The sequence below is a fragment of the Primulina tabacum genome, chromosome 8 (genome assembly GCF_025594145.1).
Source record: "Primulina tabacum isolate GXHZ01 chromosome 8, ASM2559414v2, whole genome shotgun sequence".
NCBI lineage: Eukaryota > Viridiplantae > Streptophyta > Magnoliopsida > Lamiales > Gesneriaceae > Primulina > Primulina tabacum.
Window position 1 is genome coordinate 37,732,662 of NC_134557.1, and position 20,076 is coordinate 37,752,737.

At 38.3% G+C, this 20,076-nt stretch overlaps 1 long non-coding RNA gene across 2 annotated transcripts; it reads right to left on the bottom strand.

Moving 5' to 3' along the window:
* Positions 1 to 240: 240 nt before the first annotated feature.
* On the bottom strand, positions 241 to 19,787 carry LOC142552519 (uncharacterized). 2 transcript variants are annotated; one of them, XR_012821825.1, is made up of 5 exons: positions 19,418 to 19,787; positions 19,186 to 19,315; positions 18,813 to 18,900; positions 18,425 to 18,610; positions 241 to 468 (listed from the first exon to the last, which is right to left on the bottom strand). It is a non-coding gene; the product is annotated as an uncharacterized LOC142552519 (long non-coding RNA). The 2 variants fall into 2 exon arrangements; XR_012821824.1 differs by lacking the exon at positions 19,186 to 19,315.
* Between the last annotated feature and the right edge of the window lie 289 nt (positions 19,788 to 20,076).

Below are 20,076 nucleotides of genomic sequence, written 5' to 3' on the forward strand. Positions count from 1 at the left end.
GAAAAAAAATCAGTAGGCCAAAATCAGTATACCGGAACCAGCAGATAACCGAAAAAACAGTAGCATCAAAACAAGTAGTCTGGGACTAGAATGTCACACCCTTACACTATACTTAGCATAATTACCATAATCAAAATAGGGTTTGAATGATATACCTATAGTATGAAGCAGATCAAACAAGGGCATCAAAATGACGGTTTATAAAAATTTTTGCATGATGTCCCTATATTTTGTATAAGCCCAAACCCAAGCAACAACATTCATATATACATAGAAACATATTTACATATACAAACATACATTGTATCCTCACACATATCGTGGAACTTGTTTCAAACCCTGACATTCAATTCATTATAATACATATGCGGAAGCTACACAATAAGAAGTCCCGGTTCTTGTCGAGGTGAGGCACGTTACAAGCATCCATTGGCGAACCGGCATCCTATATATCTTCATTACCTGATCCTGAAATACATGAGCTACGTGAGTTTATAAAACTCAATAAGTTGGAACTTATACGTATCAATATGCATCGAATGAACATACATATCAAATCGTGATCAATAATGAATCTTAAAAACATGTCATACCGTAGCATATATTCAATGTTCATTTTTGTACTTGAGCCTCATTAGTTGACCTGTACTACCGTGCTTGCTTTATTATATAGCTACTACTGTGTTGGACGTCAGGGAGCAACCTTTGGCATCCCCACGCCCCATTAACATATATTGGCCAATAGCTTTGGTGGACTTAAAACCACCCATGATGTCAACAAGCTCTATATCATGTAAAATCAGTCCTTTTCTTTTCATATTCGTGTTCGTGTTTATGACATAGCACCCCTCTTCAATATTCACGAGTTCCTTACGTATTTAATACATAACAATGGAATATGGTGCTATGTTTTCATCAATAAACATACTAACAATGTACATATAGCAATAATCAATGGGAAGTATTTGAAAACATAATACTACTCATGTATTACTTCAAGAACATACCAACTTACTGTCCAAGCTTAAGAACACTGGTTTGAAACGGTGTTTCTCGCTCCTATACTGTCAAATACATCAATAAACCCATCACTATATATATACTAGGTGAAAATCACTCCTCTACATGTGGAACAACTAAAAGAGAAGAAAACTTACACCTATATGATGTTCTTGTGATGGAGAATAAACTTCTAACCTCAAAATGACGAAGAAGAAGAAGAGATGAGCTTTTGGAGGAAGATTTATTAGTGTCTTTCGAGTTTTGCTGTGGAAAAGGGGTTGTGGAATTGTAAATAAAGTCAAGTCAAAACTTATCTTCTTATATGCAAGGCGGCGCTCGGGCGGTCATAAATTACCGCTCGAGCGCGGCACTTTCTGTCCGAAACCAAAAATCCAGAACCATTGGCGCTCGGGCGGTAATTTCTTATCGCTCGGGCGCCACTCTGCGCACAGCCACCTCAAAGATCGCTTCAGAAACGGCTCTTCCGTTCATAATCTAAAAAAATGGTAAATAGGAAATTTGTAGCTCTATGTCTTGGCTTGAATCTCCCACTAGTTTCATGTCATTTGGAGATCTGAGTAAAAATTTATACCCATTCTCCCAACATGTGTCATTGTAGGAGTGACGATACACACGACCCACTTCGGGGCGCTTTTGGCGTGTCTTCCACAATGATTTGGACAAAACTCAAAACATGAAAGTTGTAACCTTATTTATTAGCTTTCTAATGGTTATAGCCTCACACCATTTGGATCAATATTCCAATGATTATGCTAAAACCCGTACGAACTACCATATTTTCATCTCATTTCCCACCACTTCTATTACACTATTTCTACGTACACATCTTACTATCATTATTTAGACACATATTCATTCTCAATACACCATGGACAATATAAATATCATGTTCAATCTCAATATTGATACCTCAATCACCACGTGAAATCTAATGAGCTAAATAACTACGTAATAAACGACATAAAAGCATTATTATTATTTGTACGAGTAACCAGGCATTACATAGAACCAGCATATGGAAATCAGTAGATCTGAATGCAGCAGATCGATTTTAACAATGCTGGAAAGCAGCAGACTTGACTGCAGTAGCATCAGAATTTCAGTAGGAAGTGAATTCCAGCAAGCACATGCAGTGGGCCTTGCAAAATGGCATAGAAGTTGATGTGTTTTTCGCGCAAAGTTCAAACGGCCATAACTTTTGATCCAGAAAGAATTTTTACTATTAAAATATACGGTTGGAAAGCTCTTGACGAGGAGAACCTAACCTGGAACTAAACCTTTGTTCTAGTACTGCCGAAGAACCCCAAAATCCTTCGTTTAGATAGTGATATCATCATTTCATAAAATTTTCCAAATTTTTGAAACTTTGAGGAATTTTCATTTCTAAGCGGCTCAGTATTTTGGCACCAAATTTGGTACACTTCATGTTCTTGATGTGAAGGATTTTTAGTAAATTTTTCACGAGATTCTGAGACCGAAAAATTTTGAGCTATTTTCTTCTATTGAATGTTATAGACTGTACTGATTCTGTTCATTATAGCAATTGTCTATAACTCGACTTGTACTCTTGAGATCATTTCTGAACCTTCACTATCATGTTTTGGATGCATATGGCGGACCAGGGTAGCTAAATTAAGAGCTTAGAGAAGAAGCTAGAAAAAGTAAAGGAACATAACTACTGCCTAGAGCTGGACAAAGATGAATTAGAGCGTCGAGAAGAACGCTTGAGAGGTGATGTTCAACGTTATGCTCATTATCTGCATGAAGCAGAAAGAGAGGAATAGGAGAGCTCAAGAAGAGTTCGAAACCTCCCAAGAGACTGTTCCGGAGTTCATCGAGTTACGTGATACATTAGTTGAGAAGATCCAAATACTTAAGGATCTAAATCACCAACTCGTGCACCAGCATAATCAGTGTAGTGAACAGACTGATGCTCATATTCAAGAGCATGCATGACACTGTTGAAGTTCTTAGCGACCAGAACTGCAGTTCTGAATGGTCATATTGAGCATCTTGAAACAGTGATAGCCAACCATCAAGACGAACCTGAGGAGGATCCCGAAGAAAATGAAGAAGTCGAGGAGGATCCTATGGATTTCGGATTAGGAGAAGTGATAGATTAGACATTCAGTAGTAGCTTTTTGTAATAGCACTTGTTCTATTTACATTTCTGTTAGCATTTTCGATGGTTAGTTGTAATTGCACTTTCTTGAGAAATCAATAAAAAAAAATTTTCTATCAATTGGCTTTCATATTTAATTTTGAGCAATTACTCAATCATTTTGCTTCCTTTGTCTAGTCTCTATTCTGCCATCAACTTTAGAACTTTCATAATCGTAGGAAATGGACGGACAACCAGTTAGAAACAATCGCAATCTTCGCTACGGCAACCGCAACAACAACCGCAATGATGAGGATGCACAGCAACAACCACCAGCAGTTGTCCTCAGCCAGGCGGACCTGATGGCTATAGCCTCGATTGTGGCAACCACGCTACAAGGGTTTGTCAACCCTAATGCTAATCAGCCACCACCACCACCTCTTGCTTAGATTGGAACTAAGCAGCACTATGAGGCTCTCTGAAGAGCAAGAGTCCCAAATTTCGACGGAAGCTCTGATCTTGAGGTCGGACAGAATTGGATGAAGGAGGTAAAGAACCATCTTCGACTACTTGAGGTTCCACAAGGGATCAAGGTAGATGTGATTACACCTTTTCTTGTGGATAAAGCAACCAAATGGTGGGAAAGACTCTCACCAGTTATGGTAAGGGCGAGATCTATCACTTGGCAAAGGTTCCGAGAGGCATTTCTGAAGCAATACTTCTAGACAGCAGTTCGAGTGCAGAAGCTGTCAGAATTTGAAAGCTTGGTTCAATAACCAAACATGACAGTGGTGGAGTATTCATCCAAGTTCCACTCATTGGGAACTTACTCCCCAACCATCATGGGAGACGAGGCCTTGAAGATACATCGCTTCAAGAAAGGGTTGAACAGCCGCATTCAATCTGCCCTTGCTATTATCGAACCCGATAGCTTTGATGAATTGATGGGAGCCACCATCAGAGCTGAGAATGACATCAAGAGACGTGAAGATGAGAAGAAACTCAATCGTCCTCAGTCAAGCCAGTACCAATCGGGCCAACAATTTAAGAAGCCTAGGTTTTCAAGCAACCAATTTACCAGTGCTTCATCCAAAGGAACCACTTCTTCTCAATCAAGCAAAGAGAGAGTCAAGTGCCAAACTTGTGGATTCGCTCACACTGGTGAATGTCGTAGGAATTCTGGAGCTTGTTTCCGTTGTGGAAAGATGGACCATCGCATTGCTCAATGCCCTCTTCCAAATCCAAGGAATGGTCCAGCAGGAGGAACAACTCCAAACAAGCCTAAGAAAAACAAGACAAATGCTCGAGTTTATTATCTTACTCAAGAAGAGGCTGACAACTCAAATGATATTGTAGCAGGTACCATTATAATCAAAGATATACCTGCGTATGTGTTCTTTGATTGTGGTGCTACACATTCATTCATGTCTAAGAGATTTGCCAAGAAGTTAGGAACTAAGCCTGATAACTTAGAAAAACCATATAGAGTGGCAACTCCTGCAAATCGGATTTTAGAAACTCGCACTCTATATCAGGATATTGATGTTCTCATAGATAATCAGAGTTTCAAGACAAACATAATCCAACTAAACATGGTGGAATTCGATGTAATTCTTGGAATGGATTGGTTAGCCAAGAATCATGCTTTAGTAGACTGTCATGGAAAGACGGTAACCATCCAAACTCCACGTCAAGAGAAACTTTTATTTCATGGTAATACAAAAGAACGAAAGACTCTTCTTTCTGCTTGCCAGACTTGGAAATCCATGAAAAGTGGAGAAGAAGTTTACCTAGCTATGCTAAACGAGGTAAAGAAAGAAACCCCACTTAAACTAGAAGAGATACCAGTAGTACAAAAGTTCCCGGATGTCTTTCCTGAAGAATTCCCTGGCACAATTCCCGACCGCGAAGTGAAATTTTAGATTAATTTAGTACCCAATACTACACCAATCTCAAAAGCACCATACCGAATGGCTTCAGCAGAGTTGAAAGAACTCAAAGAACAATTTCAAGAGTTGTTGGATAGGAAGCAAATCCGACCAAGCGCATCTCCGTGGGGAGCTCCTGTTCTGTTTGTGAAGAAAAAAGACGGAAGCATGAAATTGTGTATTGATTACAGGGAACTGAATAAGATCACAGTCAAGAATAAGTACCCGCTTCCAAGGATAGATGACCTGTTTGACCAACTCAAAGGAGCTACAATCTTTTCCAATCTCGACTTAAGGTCAGGCTACCATCAACTAAAGGTCAAGACAGACGATATTCCGAAGACAACCTTTACAACAAGGTATGGACACTATGAGTTCATGGTAATGCCGTTCGGGTTAACAAACTCTCCAGCAGTATTCATGGACCTCATGAACAAGGTGTTCAAACCATTTCTTGAAGTTTGTTGTGGTATTCATCGACGATATTCTGGTATATTCGTCAAGTGAAGAAGACCACAAAGAACATCTTCGTCTCACCCTCCAAAAGCTGAGAGAAAAGAAATTGAACGCCAAGTTCAAGAAATGCGAATTCTGGCTAGAGAGCGTCGCATTCTTGGGACACATAATATCAGCAGCAGGAGTATCTGTGAATCCTAAAAAAGTTAAGCAATCTCAGATTGGCCTAGACCAAAGACTGTGACAGAAATTCGAAGTTTCTTGGGATTAGCAGGCTATTACCGAAAATTTGTTAAAGGATTCTCTTCAATAGCAATACCTCTCACCAAACTCACACAGAAGAACTCTACATTTCAATTGAGTGAAGATTGTGAGAAAAGCTTCGAGACTTTGAAGAAGAAGCTTACCTCCACGCCAGTGTTGGTATTACCTATGGAAGGAAAAGACTTCACCATCTACAGTGATGCGTCTCAAAGACGTTTAGGATGTGTACTCATGCAAGAGAGAAGGGTGATTGCTTACGCGTCGAGGCAGTTGAAGCCGTTGAACAGAATTACCCAACACATGACCTCGAGCTTGCAGCAGTGGTATTTGCACTGAAGATTTGGAGACACTGTTTATATGGTGCTAGATGTGAGATATTCACCGATCATCAAAGCCTCAAATACTTGTTCACTCAGAAAGAGTTAAACATGAGGCAAAGACGGTGGATTGAACTCTTGAAAGACTACGAATTGACGATAAGCTACCACCCAAGCAAAGCCAACAAGGTAACAGATGCTTTAAGTAGAAAGAATACAAGTAAAGTGATCCTGACATCACTTTCAGCACAACCATGTCTTCGAGAGACAATTAAAATAAGTCAAGATAGAGATTCTGTTTTGGTAAAACTAAAAGAGCAAGTTAAAGAAGGGAAAACACCAGATTTCGAGACGGATAACAAGGGAATCTTGTGGATGAAGAGACGATTGTGCGTACCAGACATCGACAATCTTCAACAAGAAGTAATGTCTGGAGCACATAAGTCGAAATTTTCAGTCCATCCTGGCAGAACCAAGATGTACAGAGATTTGAAGAAAAATTTCTGGTGGAGTGGAATGAAGAAGGACGTGGTAATGTTTGTTTCTAAGTGTCACGTGTGCCAACAAGTCAAAGCAGAACACCAGAGACCTGGTGGACTTCTTCAACCATTAGAAATCCCGGAATGGAAATGGAAACATATTTCTATGGATTTTGTAGTTGGTTTACCCAAGTCGAGACAAGGTCAAGATGGCATCTGGGTAATCGTAGATAGACTCATGAAATCTGCGCATTTCTTACCTGTTCGCATGAACTATAATCTGGACAAGCTAGCCACATTGTACATGAATGAGATCATACGATTACATGGAGTTCCAGCTAGCATACTATCAGACAGAGATCCGAGGTTTACATCCCCTTTTTGGAAGTGCTTTCAACAAGCTATGGGGATCAAAATTACTCTTAGCACGGTCTATCATCTTCAGACCGATGGCCAAACAGAAATGACAATTCAAACTCTAGAAGATATGCTGAGAGCATGCGCTCTAGACTTCAGTGGTAACTGGAGCGAACATCTGCCCTTAGTCGAGTTCGCATACAATAATAGTTATCACATTAGTATTGAAATGGCACCATACGAAGCTCTGTATGGACGAAAGTGTCGATCACCATTGTATTGGGATGAAGTAGGGGAAAATGCCATCGTTGGACCCGAACTAATCCAAGAAACCGTAGATAAAGTTGCTATGATCAAAGAGCGACTAAAAGCTTCACAAGATCGACAGAAAAGCTGGACTGACCTGAAAAGAAGACTCGTGGAATTTGTAGTAGGCAAAAAGGCATATGTGAAAGTATCACCCATGAAGGGTGTAATCCGATTCAATAAGGTTGGGAAACTGAATCCCAGATATGTTGGACCTTTTGACATTCTAGAGAAAGTGGGAACACTTGCTTATAGATTAGCACTTCCACTTGATATGTCAAGAATTCACAATATATTCCATGTTTCGCAGCTGAGAAGATATATTTTCGATCCAAGTCATATTCTAGAAGCTGGACCACTTCTGGTTGAGGGAAATCTAAATGAAGAACTGAAGTATGAAGAAATTTCGATTCGAATTGTGGATAACAAAGACCAAGTACTGAGGTGACGAACTATTCCATATGTCAAAATACAATGATCCAACCACGCCGAAAGAGAAGCTACTTGGGAGTTGGAAGAAAAGATGCTAGCACAATACCCTTATCTCTTTCAGGATCATGTATAGCCAAGTTTCGAGGACGAAACTTCTCATAAGGAGGGCGGGATGTGAGAACTCGAATTTCCAGCATTTCAGCAGCAATGCAAAATTGCAGCAGAAACTAATATTTCAGAAGATAGTAGCAGTTCAGCAGCAATGCAAAATTCCAGCAAAAGCTAATATTGAGAAGCTGGTATTTTTCCAGCAGATTAGAATCCAGCAGCAGACAACAGATAAATCCAGTGGCAGAAAAACGAGATTCCAGCAGACAGTTACTAATTCAGCTCATGACTTGTAACTGAAGCATTTAACATGGAATAAAAGCTGTTAATTGCAGATTATGGCCATTAATTGGGAGGCTGACAGTCAGAATTTTGCCTATAAATAACACCCTCAAACCTCTGAATTGGTGTTACACAAATCTTGAGATTATCACTTGAATTTTCGAGCTAAGAGAGTGCTTATTTTCGAGCAGTAGAAACCAGTAGCAAGAACAAGCAGATTCCAGACTTCTACCGAAACCTTATAGCGAATTACAGTAAGTGGGCTTATGTATAAATATCTCGAAATCAGTTTGATAATTTTTGTTTTATATATTTTTTATCTCTGATTTTAAAGCACTGAAACCTAGTGAACTAATGGTAAGAATATATATTCTGAACAATTCTGAATTCTAATTTCTGATTCTGGCCTCATCCCTTAGAGGAGAGAACATTTAGGGGACTGATATCAGTTTAGCCATGAAATTCACAAACGTGCTCAGTGCTTACTTACTTGCTAATTTCTAATTTCTGTTCTGAATATTGATTCCTGTTCTGAAAAGAAGAGTTTTTGTATATTATTTGTATTACTGTTTCTGTTGAAAATGATTTCGAAAACTAGGAGTTATTCCCGCCCCCGCTTATGGAGTGACAATCATATCACTCACCTATCAAAACCATCTCAGATAAGAACGAGGAAGAAATATTAGAAAAAGAAGAACAGATTCAGTTTTGGGGCTGGTGAAGAAGACTGTCATTTCTCAGTTCTGATTCTAGTTTATGTTATTTCCGCTGCATCTGTTAAAATACTTTTATGTATGGTTTTACATTTCCGCTGTAAAATATTAGTATTTGAGTTGTAACAGATAATGGATTATTGAATATTATGAATAAAAAGACTGATTTCTGAATTTTGTACTTCTAAGGTTTGTTGCTTTCTAATGTAAATTTGAGAGCAACGCCGATATCGACTAAACCCCGTCTCGAGACGTGACATTAATAATACTGAAAATAAATTATGTCAATTTTTTTTAAAAAAAATTGTTATCTTCTTAGTGACAAATTTTATATATATATAATTTTTTTATATCAGAATTATCTGGATGTATTTTGCTTGCATAGTGTTGCTAGTCTTCATGAAATTTTGCCACCAAATACAAAGTAAGTCACGTGGCAGTCGGGCAGATTGTCCACGAAATTTTGCTTGCCAAATGTGATCGAGCCATATTTATCATGGAATTTGAGGAAATTATTGGATTTTAATGCAATATTATAATTTTATAGTAATACGAATATACATTTTTTAGGAAATGTACAAAAATAAGTCAATTTACTCCTAAATTAATTATTTGTTTCCATTCAATTTATCCGATTCATACGAAGTGTAAAGTGGGCCCTTCTTTGTAAATTTTATTATCCAAAATAGGCTCAAGTTAGAATAGTTAATGCTCGATAACATGAAATGGACCACTTTTTATGCTAGATTAAAATATGAGCTCCTTTGTGTTGGAGCCCAATCTTTCACCCATTTAATTTGACTATTGTGGATAAACTATATATATAATTTTTATTATTATTAATAATATAATTGTTGGGGATATATTCCAATTAGGCTCAAAGTTAGACATGCCCAAAATTTACTTAAACTCACGAAAAAGAATAGAAGCAGCATACCATATAAGAAAACTCATTAATTCAAAATCGGTTTGAGTGTCTCAAATAACGTGCAGAAATGAGGAGATCGTCTGAAAGAAACATGGGAGATCGTGAGTCATGGGAAGGGTGAAAAAAATCCGCACTGTACCATGAAGAAAAGGACAGGGTCGGGCAAAAAAGAAACACACACAATCTTCCGCACAAATTCTAACAAACTCCCCGCAGAATTCTCATAGCTTTAATTAATCGTTTTTATAGTTTTCATTCAAGATTTCATTAATTCAAATGATTTTTTTTCAGATTTCAACAACGTTCTTTGTTTTAAGTTAAAATTTTGTAGATTCCTAAAATTTATTGAAATATAAATCATGTTAAGAGTTTATATCATTCCAGTAGTGTTTCTCTAGTTTCCTTTATTTATTGCGTCATATATGTTTAGAAGATCATAATCGAGGGTCAAATTTAGTATCGACAATCTTCGCGTTTGTAACTTAGATTTTTATCAGTTTTTACACAAATTGGTGCATTTTTGCTCATGTCACGCTCACAAATCAAAATATTGTGCATACAATTTTTGGCACGCCCGGTGGGAACACATTGTGCCACCAAGAAGGCGAAAAACATCAATCAAGGAGATGGAGAGTCTCTACCAAACCAGAAAGAGATTCAAGCACCACTGACACAACAACCGGCTGCTGAAGAATCGACAAGGAAGTTGGATTTGCATCCAAGTCATATTTCAGAGGGATGTGCTCATATTTTAAATCGTTTGGTTAAATAGTTGACTGCAATAAAAATTGAAGGTATATCGCAAGCACTGTACAAGGCTATGTCTAATTGCTTGATGACATTCTTGGGTTAAACAAATCAGTCAACCAATAAAGAGCAAAACGCAAGTGAAAAATAAGGGAACCAGAGAAGCAATTAAGTCCAGGGAAACAACCAATTCCATGAATTTGACCAAGGACTAGGAAACTCAAAGGCTGGTATTCCCCGCCGCCCAGAGTTCACTATCCTAATTCAGCCAAAGAGAAGGTATACACCACCTCACAGGAGAAAATATACCTTAAGGGGGGAGAGCCCTGCCATAATCACGTGCTCATGGAGTGGGGAGCTCAAAAAACCTGTTACTCAAGTGTACAACATGACGAATCCTTTGTACCCACCAGAAGCTTATGATGACATGTCACACATAAATTATCAAAGAGTGTTGGTTTTAATGCAAGGTTTTAAGTTCAGGGGGCAAATTATGATCATCACACGCCCAGAGTTCCACAAACCCTATCCAGAATACATAGACGTGAATAACATGTACCTAAGGGGGGTTATAGAGTTCATGATTTCAGCCTATCTCTGCGAGGACGGCCAGTCCAACATGGAACACATAGCTAGGTTTACTATTAAGTGCAGGGAGCTAGCCAACTTGGAGAATTTCAACAACTTAAGGTGGCGATTATTCCAAAATTCTCTCACAAGGACCGCATTCACTTGGTATGCCTCACTCCCCAGAAATTCAGTGATGAATTGGCAAGAAACAAAAAGACAATTCCACATTCAATTATATAGAACAAAACCATAGGTATATATTGCTGATTTATCCAGAATGACCCAAAAGAAAGGGTAATATGTGGAGTCGTTTATCGACAGGTTCAAAAAGATGAAGAATAGGTGCAAGGTGTTCGTACCTGAGACCGAGTTCGTGAAAATGGGACAAAAAGAGCTGGATTTTGTATTGAGGAAGAAATTCAAAAGCATGGAGTTCAAGGATTTCTTTGAGTTGGCTGCCAAAGTTGCTGAATACGAAGAACTCTTACAGGAGGAGTCGTACAAAAGAGAACTGCTTTGGAGTCTTATTATCAAGAGGTAGAGGATGTTGCATTGGCCGAGATTCAATCAGCTGGTTCATTTACAGTTCCACTACTAAAAAAGAAACTGACAGAACCAGAAAATATGAATTGCCTCCAACTCCCCAAGAATATGATGTACACTTTTGACGTATCAAAGACCGATGTAGTTTTTGATTTTCTGGTAAAAGAAAATTCATCATTTTCCACCATATCACAGAATTCCACCAAAAGAAGAGTTGAATGGTCTAAAATATTGTAAGTACAACTCATATTATCACGCCACTAAGTCTTGTTGGACTTTTAAGAATATTTTGCATGACATAATTAACAAAAGGTCTGGAAGTTCCCTGACAAACAAGAGTCAATGACAGTGGATGATCCCCACTAGCTTCTATCAATGTGAATGTGACGGTTTTGAGGGATCTTTTCGATGAGAATAGAAACCAAACCCTTGCAATGAAAGACCAAATGATTAAGAAATACTGGATCCAAAAGGGTCAAACGTTTGAAGCTAATCAAAAGTATAGAGACGATCGACTAAGAACAGTTCAGCAACGATACCTTAAAAATGTTGGTAAATCTGAGGCCTCTAGGCCGAGGAACCAATATTTCTTCGAGTGACCAGTGCCTAACAACCAGTGGTTTAGATGGAAATCATCTCACCATCAGCACCAAAGATACTCAGACAAGAGAAACACGTATGTAATTTAATTGCGAAGGATGAAAATAAGGAAAAAATCAGTTGATCAAGATAGAGAGCGGCGTGTGGATTAAGCTTCAAAAAGAGAAACGATTGAGACCAGAAAAGCAAAGACCGGGTACGTCCTTCATGCCAGAGGCGAGTTTAGGGAGAGTCTTGAAGAGTGGCCAAACACAAAAAGTTCCCCAGTCCACTTACTAGGACTCAGAAACGATTGTTGAGAGAAAGAGCTGCTGCAAAAAGGTAAGAGTATGCTAAGTTGGAAAATAGACTCACAATTGATATTATACTCATTGAAGATCACGTGGGGAGTATGCCAAATTTTGAAGATCGGCTACTGAAAATAAGTTAGTTGACAAAAACGACAATTTATTAAGTAAGGATAATGATTAGAGAAGAAAAACTATCAAATTTTGTATTGGAAAGTTTCACCCCACTCTGGATTGTGCGACAGAAGCGGTGATACTGACAGAGAGGTTTAAAATGGTGGAAGAAAAGAATGGGAAGTTGATGCCCAAAGATCATACAAAAAAAAGATCATGCAACTAAACTACTCGAAGGAAGTTCAAGAATGATTATAAAAGAGGATCACCCAAATAAGCCTAAACAAGTGATACTCGAGAAGTTTGCACCAGCCATGACTAAGCACGTAAGGTCATTGTACATCAAAGCCCACGTAAATGGGAAGCTAGTGCCTAGGCTGTTGATTGACAATGGATCAGTTGTGAATATCATGTCGGTAAGGATGTTAAGATTTTGGGCAAAACTAAATAAGACTTAATTCCCACATAAGTTTCTGTTGCTGCATTTACAGAGGAAACCACCAAAACAATTGGGGTATTCCCCGCTGATGTTACTGTGGGGAGTATGTCATATTTGAGTGCATTTTTCGTAGTAAACTAGTCCCCCAACTTCCAAGCATTGTTAGGCAATGATTGGATCCATGAAAACCAGTGCAACCCATCTTTGATGCACTGGCTGTTATTATTTTGAAAAGGGAAACGATGTGGAGGTTGTAAAAGCTCATGGACAACCTTTTCAAACAGTTCAAGTGCAGTTAAAGCTAGATATTACAATGGGGATTTTCGGCCATCAAAGTTCGTTGCAAGAGTAAGAGCGAAAGTCCGGTATACATGCAAACACCAACTCAAAGCTCGGTGTTGGAAAGGATCATCAAGCCTACTATTATCGTGCCGCCTAGGCCAATGATTCAGCCATTGATTGAAGAGCTTGATATTGAGTTGAACCAAAAGGGAAAAATAATAGCTTCAACCTCTATATGGAAAGCTCTTATGTAGCATGTACAAAACAAATTATAGAAAGAGGAAGCATGTGACACCTATGGAATCGAGGTTGTCCAAGAGGAAGAATATGAAGAAGATGAAGTCCAAATTGATGAGTTGTTGATGGCACCATCTCAAATGGAAGATGACCAACATGAAGTACAAGACTCATTAAAAGAAATCAACTAGGGATAGCTTATGAATCCTAAAATGGTATATGTGAGGAAGCTACTGGAACAACAGTTGAAGCAATATTTGGTTAACTGCTGAAGGAATACAAAGATTGTTTTGCATAGAATCATGATGACATGCAAAGATTGGATAGGAAACTGCGAACAACGACTTCCACTCAAAGAGGGTTTCAAACCATTTCAACAGACATCTCATCGCATGTCAAAATAAGTTGAGTTGAAAGTGAAAGAAGAGGTCGAGAAACTGTTCAAGGCCAACTTTATAAAACTAATCAGATATACCGAATGGCTTTCTGACATTGTGTCAGTAATGAAAAAGAAGGGGAAGATCAAAATATGCATCGACTTCCAGGACTTGAACTGTGCAACTCCCAAGGATGTTTATGTGATGCCGATACATGATATGTGAATCGATTCAATAGCTAGGCATGAGATGTTATCCTTCATAGATAGATTATCGGGCTACAATCAGATCAAGATAACAGAGACAGATACACATAAGACAACATTTAAATGCACAGGAGATGTTGGTACGTATCAATGAGCTATGAACTCGATCTTTCATAATATGATAGGGAACCATATTGAAGCGCATATAGACGATATCTTGTGAAATATAAACAAGTTGTTGATCACATCGAGCATTTGAGGAAGAGTTTCCAAAAAATAAGACAACATGAGTTGAAATTAAATTCGTTGAAATGTGTCTTTGGCGCGAAAGCAAGAAAATTTTTGGGATTTATGGTACATCAAAGAGGAGTCGAGGTGAATAAAAACACAGCGAAGACTATTATGGAGGCAAATCCACCCAAGAACAAGAAAGAGTTAGGCAAGTAAATTACTTGAGGCATTTTATCTCAAACTTTGTAGGGAAAACAAAGGACTTCTCACAATTGTTGATGCTCAAAGACAAGGGGTGTTCAAATGAGAAAATTCACATAAAAATGCTTTTGATGTGATTAAGGGATATTTATCCAATATGCATGTTCTTATGCCACCCAGATATGGAATGCCTCTTAAACTATATGTCTCTGCAGCTCATGAATCAATTGGATGCTTGCTAGTCCAAAATAATCACGAAGAAAATGAGCAGACATTTTATTATTTGAGTAAATTCCAGCAGAAGTGGAGTACTATGTGATTGAGAAGTGATGCTTAACGTTGTCTTATGCATGTACTAAGTTAAAACATTACTTGATTCAATCAAAAGTATTTGTTGTTGCTAAAACTGATTTGATTAAATATATGCTAAATAGACTCATTCTCTCTGCAAAGATTTTAGCGGCTATCCCTATAATTCTAAGATTAATTACTTGTAACTACATTAATAAATAATATGTTAGCCGATGAACAATGACACGATTGAATAGTAAAAATCTCCTTGAATCAGAGTTTGGTAATTTAATTCTTTTTTAGATTTATATTTTTCATTAATTTCTAATTTTAATTTTAATATTTTATTTTGTTCTTATCAACAAAACCTTCTTTTTATTTATTTTTCCTCGAAAGAAATCATCCCCCGTTCCATGTAGATTCGACCCTACTCACCATTGCACTCGCTATATTTGGAAGTAGAAATTAAGTTTGGTGGCTCAACGACAGCACACAAAGAGCAGATTGGGTTTCCAGATTGAAAAGCGGGAGTTCAACCTTGGGAATTGAAATTCGATGGATCAAGTACCAAAACAGTAGCCAGAGCTGGTATTGTGATCACCTCCACAAGATAGGTGAAAACGGCTCTATCTTTTAATTTGGGTTTTTCATGCACCAACAATCAAGCGGAATACGATAGGTTGACCTTAAAATTCTCCATTCTAACTCGGTGCCTCTAGATCTCTTCCTCTAATCTCTTAACTCCGGCCTCCTCCACGTCATAGCTGGCTATCACAATGGCAATTTGCTCTTGAATGACCATGTCATGCCTGTATAAGTCTTCTGTCTTCTCACATTTACTCTGGAAAGATGTACGATGGGATATCATGTTCTTGCTAATAGCAAAGGCTGCATCAGACTGAGAGAATATGGTCGAAAGATCATCAAGTATATCAAACCGCGATGCAGCAAATTATGGAAAAAAATTTAGAATAGTGACAGATGAAAGCATTGATAATCGTTGAGATTCACTGAGCTAATGCAAACCAAGGCCGAGGAAGTTTTGAACTGCCATCTTGGAATGAGCAAGAGCCTCCATTGATGGTGCACACCTCTCAAGATTGGAGGCCACTGAGGAAACATTATCTGAGAAACTCATATCAAACTGGCTCTCTGGCTCGCCAATAATTCTGATTCGGGCCCTCCGAGATGTCAGATCCTCTCAAAGAAACAAATTCAAAGTTGAGCATGATAGGTATTTAAGGACATCCAAGACAAAGAGTTAGGTGGATAAAATTGCCAATAAGGGAGTAGTGTCAGCAGGTAAAGAGCTACGCTAAGTTGGGCTACGCATGGGTAATTGGTGGAAACACATATGAGGAAAATGCATCACAATCAGCCAAGAAACAACTTGTTTTCTTCTCAAAAGAACCAGAATCATCGCCAAGTTAACACCATGGATCTCAATTTGTGGGGCTCTCTCTTCTAGCGTAGTGGATCTGGAATCAGTTTCGGGAGTTTCATCACCATCGGAATCCTTGTAACTTTGTTGTTTGGGAAAGGGGGATGAGTCATCTTCGCCCAAGATAATTGGATCATAGAAAGTGTTGCTAGAACGAGAAAACAACCTATTCGAATGGTGGGTAAGGTATCGTCGGCCATCAGTTCGAAGTCTAGGTGTCACAATCAGAATAACAAATCTTGGGGTGCCAACTGTCAGTTTGAAGTCTATGTGTCACAATCAGACTAACAAATCTTGGGGTAGCGTAGAGAAGAGTTGCACAGCAGCCTTAGAGAATTTTCTGGACATAATTTCTAAGACAATGTGTGTTAAGTCCACCGGCAAGGATAAAGTAACGTGAGGGATTGCCAGTGAAAACCGGAACTAGTATGTGTACCAAGAGGGGTTGTAAAACTCAAAAGACCAACTCGATTTGTTGTTGTATAGTGGGCGGGTAGAAGAAAAATCCACTATTAACAATAGATGATGGATATATTAAGTCAAGAGTAAAGCTGCAACCTAGTCAAATGATCGGCCATTAAAATCAAGGTAAGCACCTACCCAGAGGGGCTGTGTCAGACAAAAAACACTAGGTCGTCAAGATAGATTGAATAATTCAAGTCTCAGCTGCTGTAAGTTATTCATCAACTCAGAAGCTAAAAGAGTCAAATGAATTTTGAAAGATCGTTTGCTGAGCATCTTTGGGATGCTTCAAACAAAATATTCTCCAATGAGCTGCAATAGCTCGTGTTCTAAGAATATTAACATCGATGAATTAAATCGAGTTTGGTTAAACCAAGCGGAAGAAACTCGAAGTAATCTTTCGTGAAGAAGACTATTATATTAAAAAAAACATTTTATCTTATGTAAACTGAATAACCGAAAAGAGACAGATTAGTTTTTGCATTCATCAGTTCAATTATGGTGACAACTGAACTGACGGATACTCTAAATGATCCAAACAGTTTGAAAACAATAGTTAAATAGTTAAATACACAAGATATGTTTATGGATGTTCGGAGACTTCAACTGCTCCTACGTCACCCCTTCTACCGTCTTGGGTAGTATTCACTAGAAGACTTTGATTTACACAACGTCTTGTACAAACCCACTCAACTAAGACTTACACCACTGCCTAAACTGAACTCCTAGACTAGACTGAAGGCAATACCTTCAAGTCAACAATTCTTTAATGTCTATGTAAGAAAGACTACATACACAAGTTTAACGTCTTTATGCAAGACTGTATTTGAGTGAATGAGAGTGTTTGTGTGTGAGAACTGAACAAGGATGTTCTCACACACTGAGGGAGATAAGCTTCTAATCTAAGCTACTGTAACTATGAAGAATTCCCTCTGGGCTTATTGCTTCTGAAATCTGATGTGCAATGAGCATGCCCTTTCTTTTCTCTCGTATATGCTTAAAAGCTTCTTCTACTTCTTGTTGAGTCTTCACTGTCTTCTCTTTATATAGGCGGGAAAACTGATCGTATAGTGAGACTCATTAGTTATATTCGTTGCATTTTGAATTCGTTTTTTGGACTTTGTGTCTCGACATTTCAACTGCTCTTCTGAAACGTTTTGTCTTTAATGCTCTGATGCAACGTCCATTATTGTCCTTTGACTGGACAATGGCTTTGTACCTTCACGTACAGCTGGATTCCAATTGAAAGAGTTTGTCTTCATCCATAACTGAAAGATTCTGACTGATGCTTCGAACTGGTCAGTTGAACTGATCTTCAATTGGGCTGGTGAAATCAGTTGACTCGTCAGTTGAACTGATTTCACACTTGTTCAGTTGGACTGATCAGCTGGGTTTTCTTCATCAGTTGAACACTCATTCGGCTCGCCAGGCTTCTGAGGTTCTCCTGCTGAATTACCTATCAACTGGACAATCAGTTGGACTACTCAATTGACGTAATCAGTTAGACTGATTCATTTTGTGCGATGTGAACATCTCGTGAGTGATCCTAGATGCTGCACACTATGGTAGATCATTAGTAACACAATTAACAAGATTTGTTATCATCAAAATAAAGATTGCGAACTTGAAAAGTTCCAACAACTTCCCATCGACAAAATGGTACACAACATGATGGGAGGACCGGCAAAGAAGTTTATCATACCGGAAAAACAAGAAAAAAAAACCCATATTCGCATAAACCACGAGATTCCGCCCAATTTGGAAACATGGTCATATTGAACACATTAAGTTAAGCCATGAAATATAGACCCCAGAAGCATGACCGTCAAGTTGAACATGAACACAACAATTATGACAACACATGGCATGTTGTTGTCATAGATGAAACCTGCAAGCATAAAACAAAAATAAAGATGTATGCACACGAATGACTGATCGGGAATGAGATGTGACCCAAGTGAAATGCGACACCCAAGTTTAAATATAAAGAAAACATAACTCGTGTAAAAAATGTATTGGCTCGTGATGAAGGTGCAATGGGGTGTTCGGCCAAAATATAGTATGTCAACACTCATCTCGGTAATACCTACCGCCAACAAAAAGGTCTTTGGACCACTCTCATATTGACAATCATTTCGGTCTGTTTGCAGCAACCAAAAGAGCTCCTGGATTAAAGGCCTGATCAACGTTTGATGGGGGTGAGAGCAAGGAAAACATAATTGCATCGAAGTAGCTCAAAGATCAACAAGTTCCATCAAAGTAAGTTCACAATCAAACATCAAAAAGCCTGATGTGCTGATGAAGAAAAAAGAAAACGAATATGAAGGCATTGCCTATTTCGGGGCCAGAACCCATAGATTGGAAAATTATCTCAGCGAATTCTTATCGATCCACGCAAGATCAATTATCATATTGATATATTTTGTGGCAAGATTACACAATTGAACAATGGAAAACCCGTACAAATAGTGCTCGTTGATGCAAGGACAAAGGAACCTAAGGATACTTTGGAGCTATATCTCGCTCTCATTGCAACTGGAAGGGGTCCATGTACGAAAGGACTTGGATTGGAAAACCCGTATTGATATATTTTCTGGAAACATTACACAACTGAATAATGGAAAACCCGTACAAATATAGCTCAAGCAAGAGAAAAGAATTGAAGGCGGAGGACTGGCCAAGTTGATATACATACCTGACAATGGTGAGATCTTTGACGTTCGTATTTCGGGAGTGAAGCAGCGAACCAAGCGGGAAGAGATGTGGTGATGATCGGTCCTGACGTTTGGTTGATAGAGTTTAATGTTATGAGGAACAATTGAAAGTTTGGAAGAAAGCTAGTGGGATTAAGCTTTTTTCTGCAGTGAAGTCAGATATGAAGAAGAAAGCGGGAGCTTGAAATTTTTGAATTTGGCCTTTGAACCGACTTGATTTTGTCAAATATTTGGGCCTAACTTGAAAAGTAAATCAGATAAGCACAACAATTTAAAATTGGTTTGAATAAATCAAATCAGTACAAATGAGAAAAGAGATTAATTATGGAGAAAATCATATAAGAGTGAGGAGCCGTGGGAAACTGCCCAGCGCACAATAGAAGAAGATAATCCATGGACAGAGAAAGAAATAAAAACGACAACTCATCAATCAACAAACTGCTCAAGCATCACATTTGCATATTTCAAGCTGACTAGACATCTTATGAGACGGTCTCACGAATCTTTATCTGTAAGACGGTTTATTTCTACCGGTATTCACAATAAAAAATAATAATTTTGACATAAAAAGTAATATTTTTCATGGATGACCCAAACAAGAGATCTATCTCACAAAATACGACTCATAAGACCGTCTTAC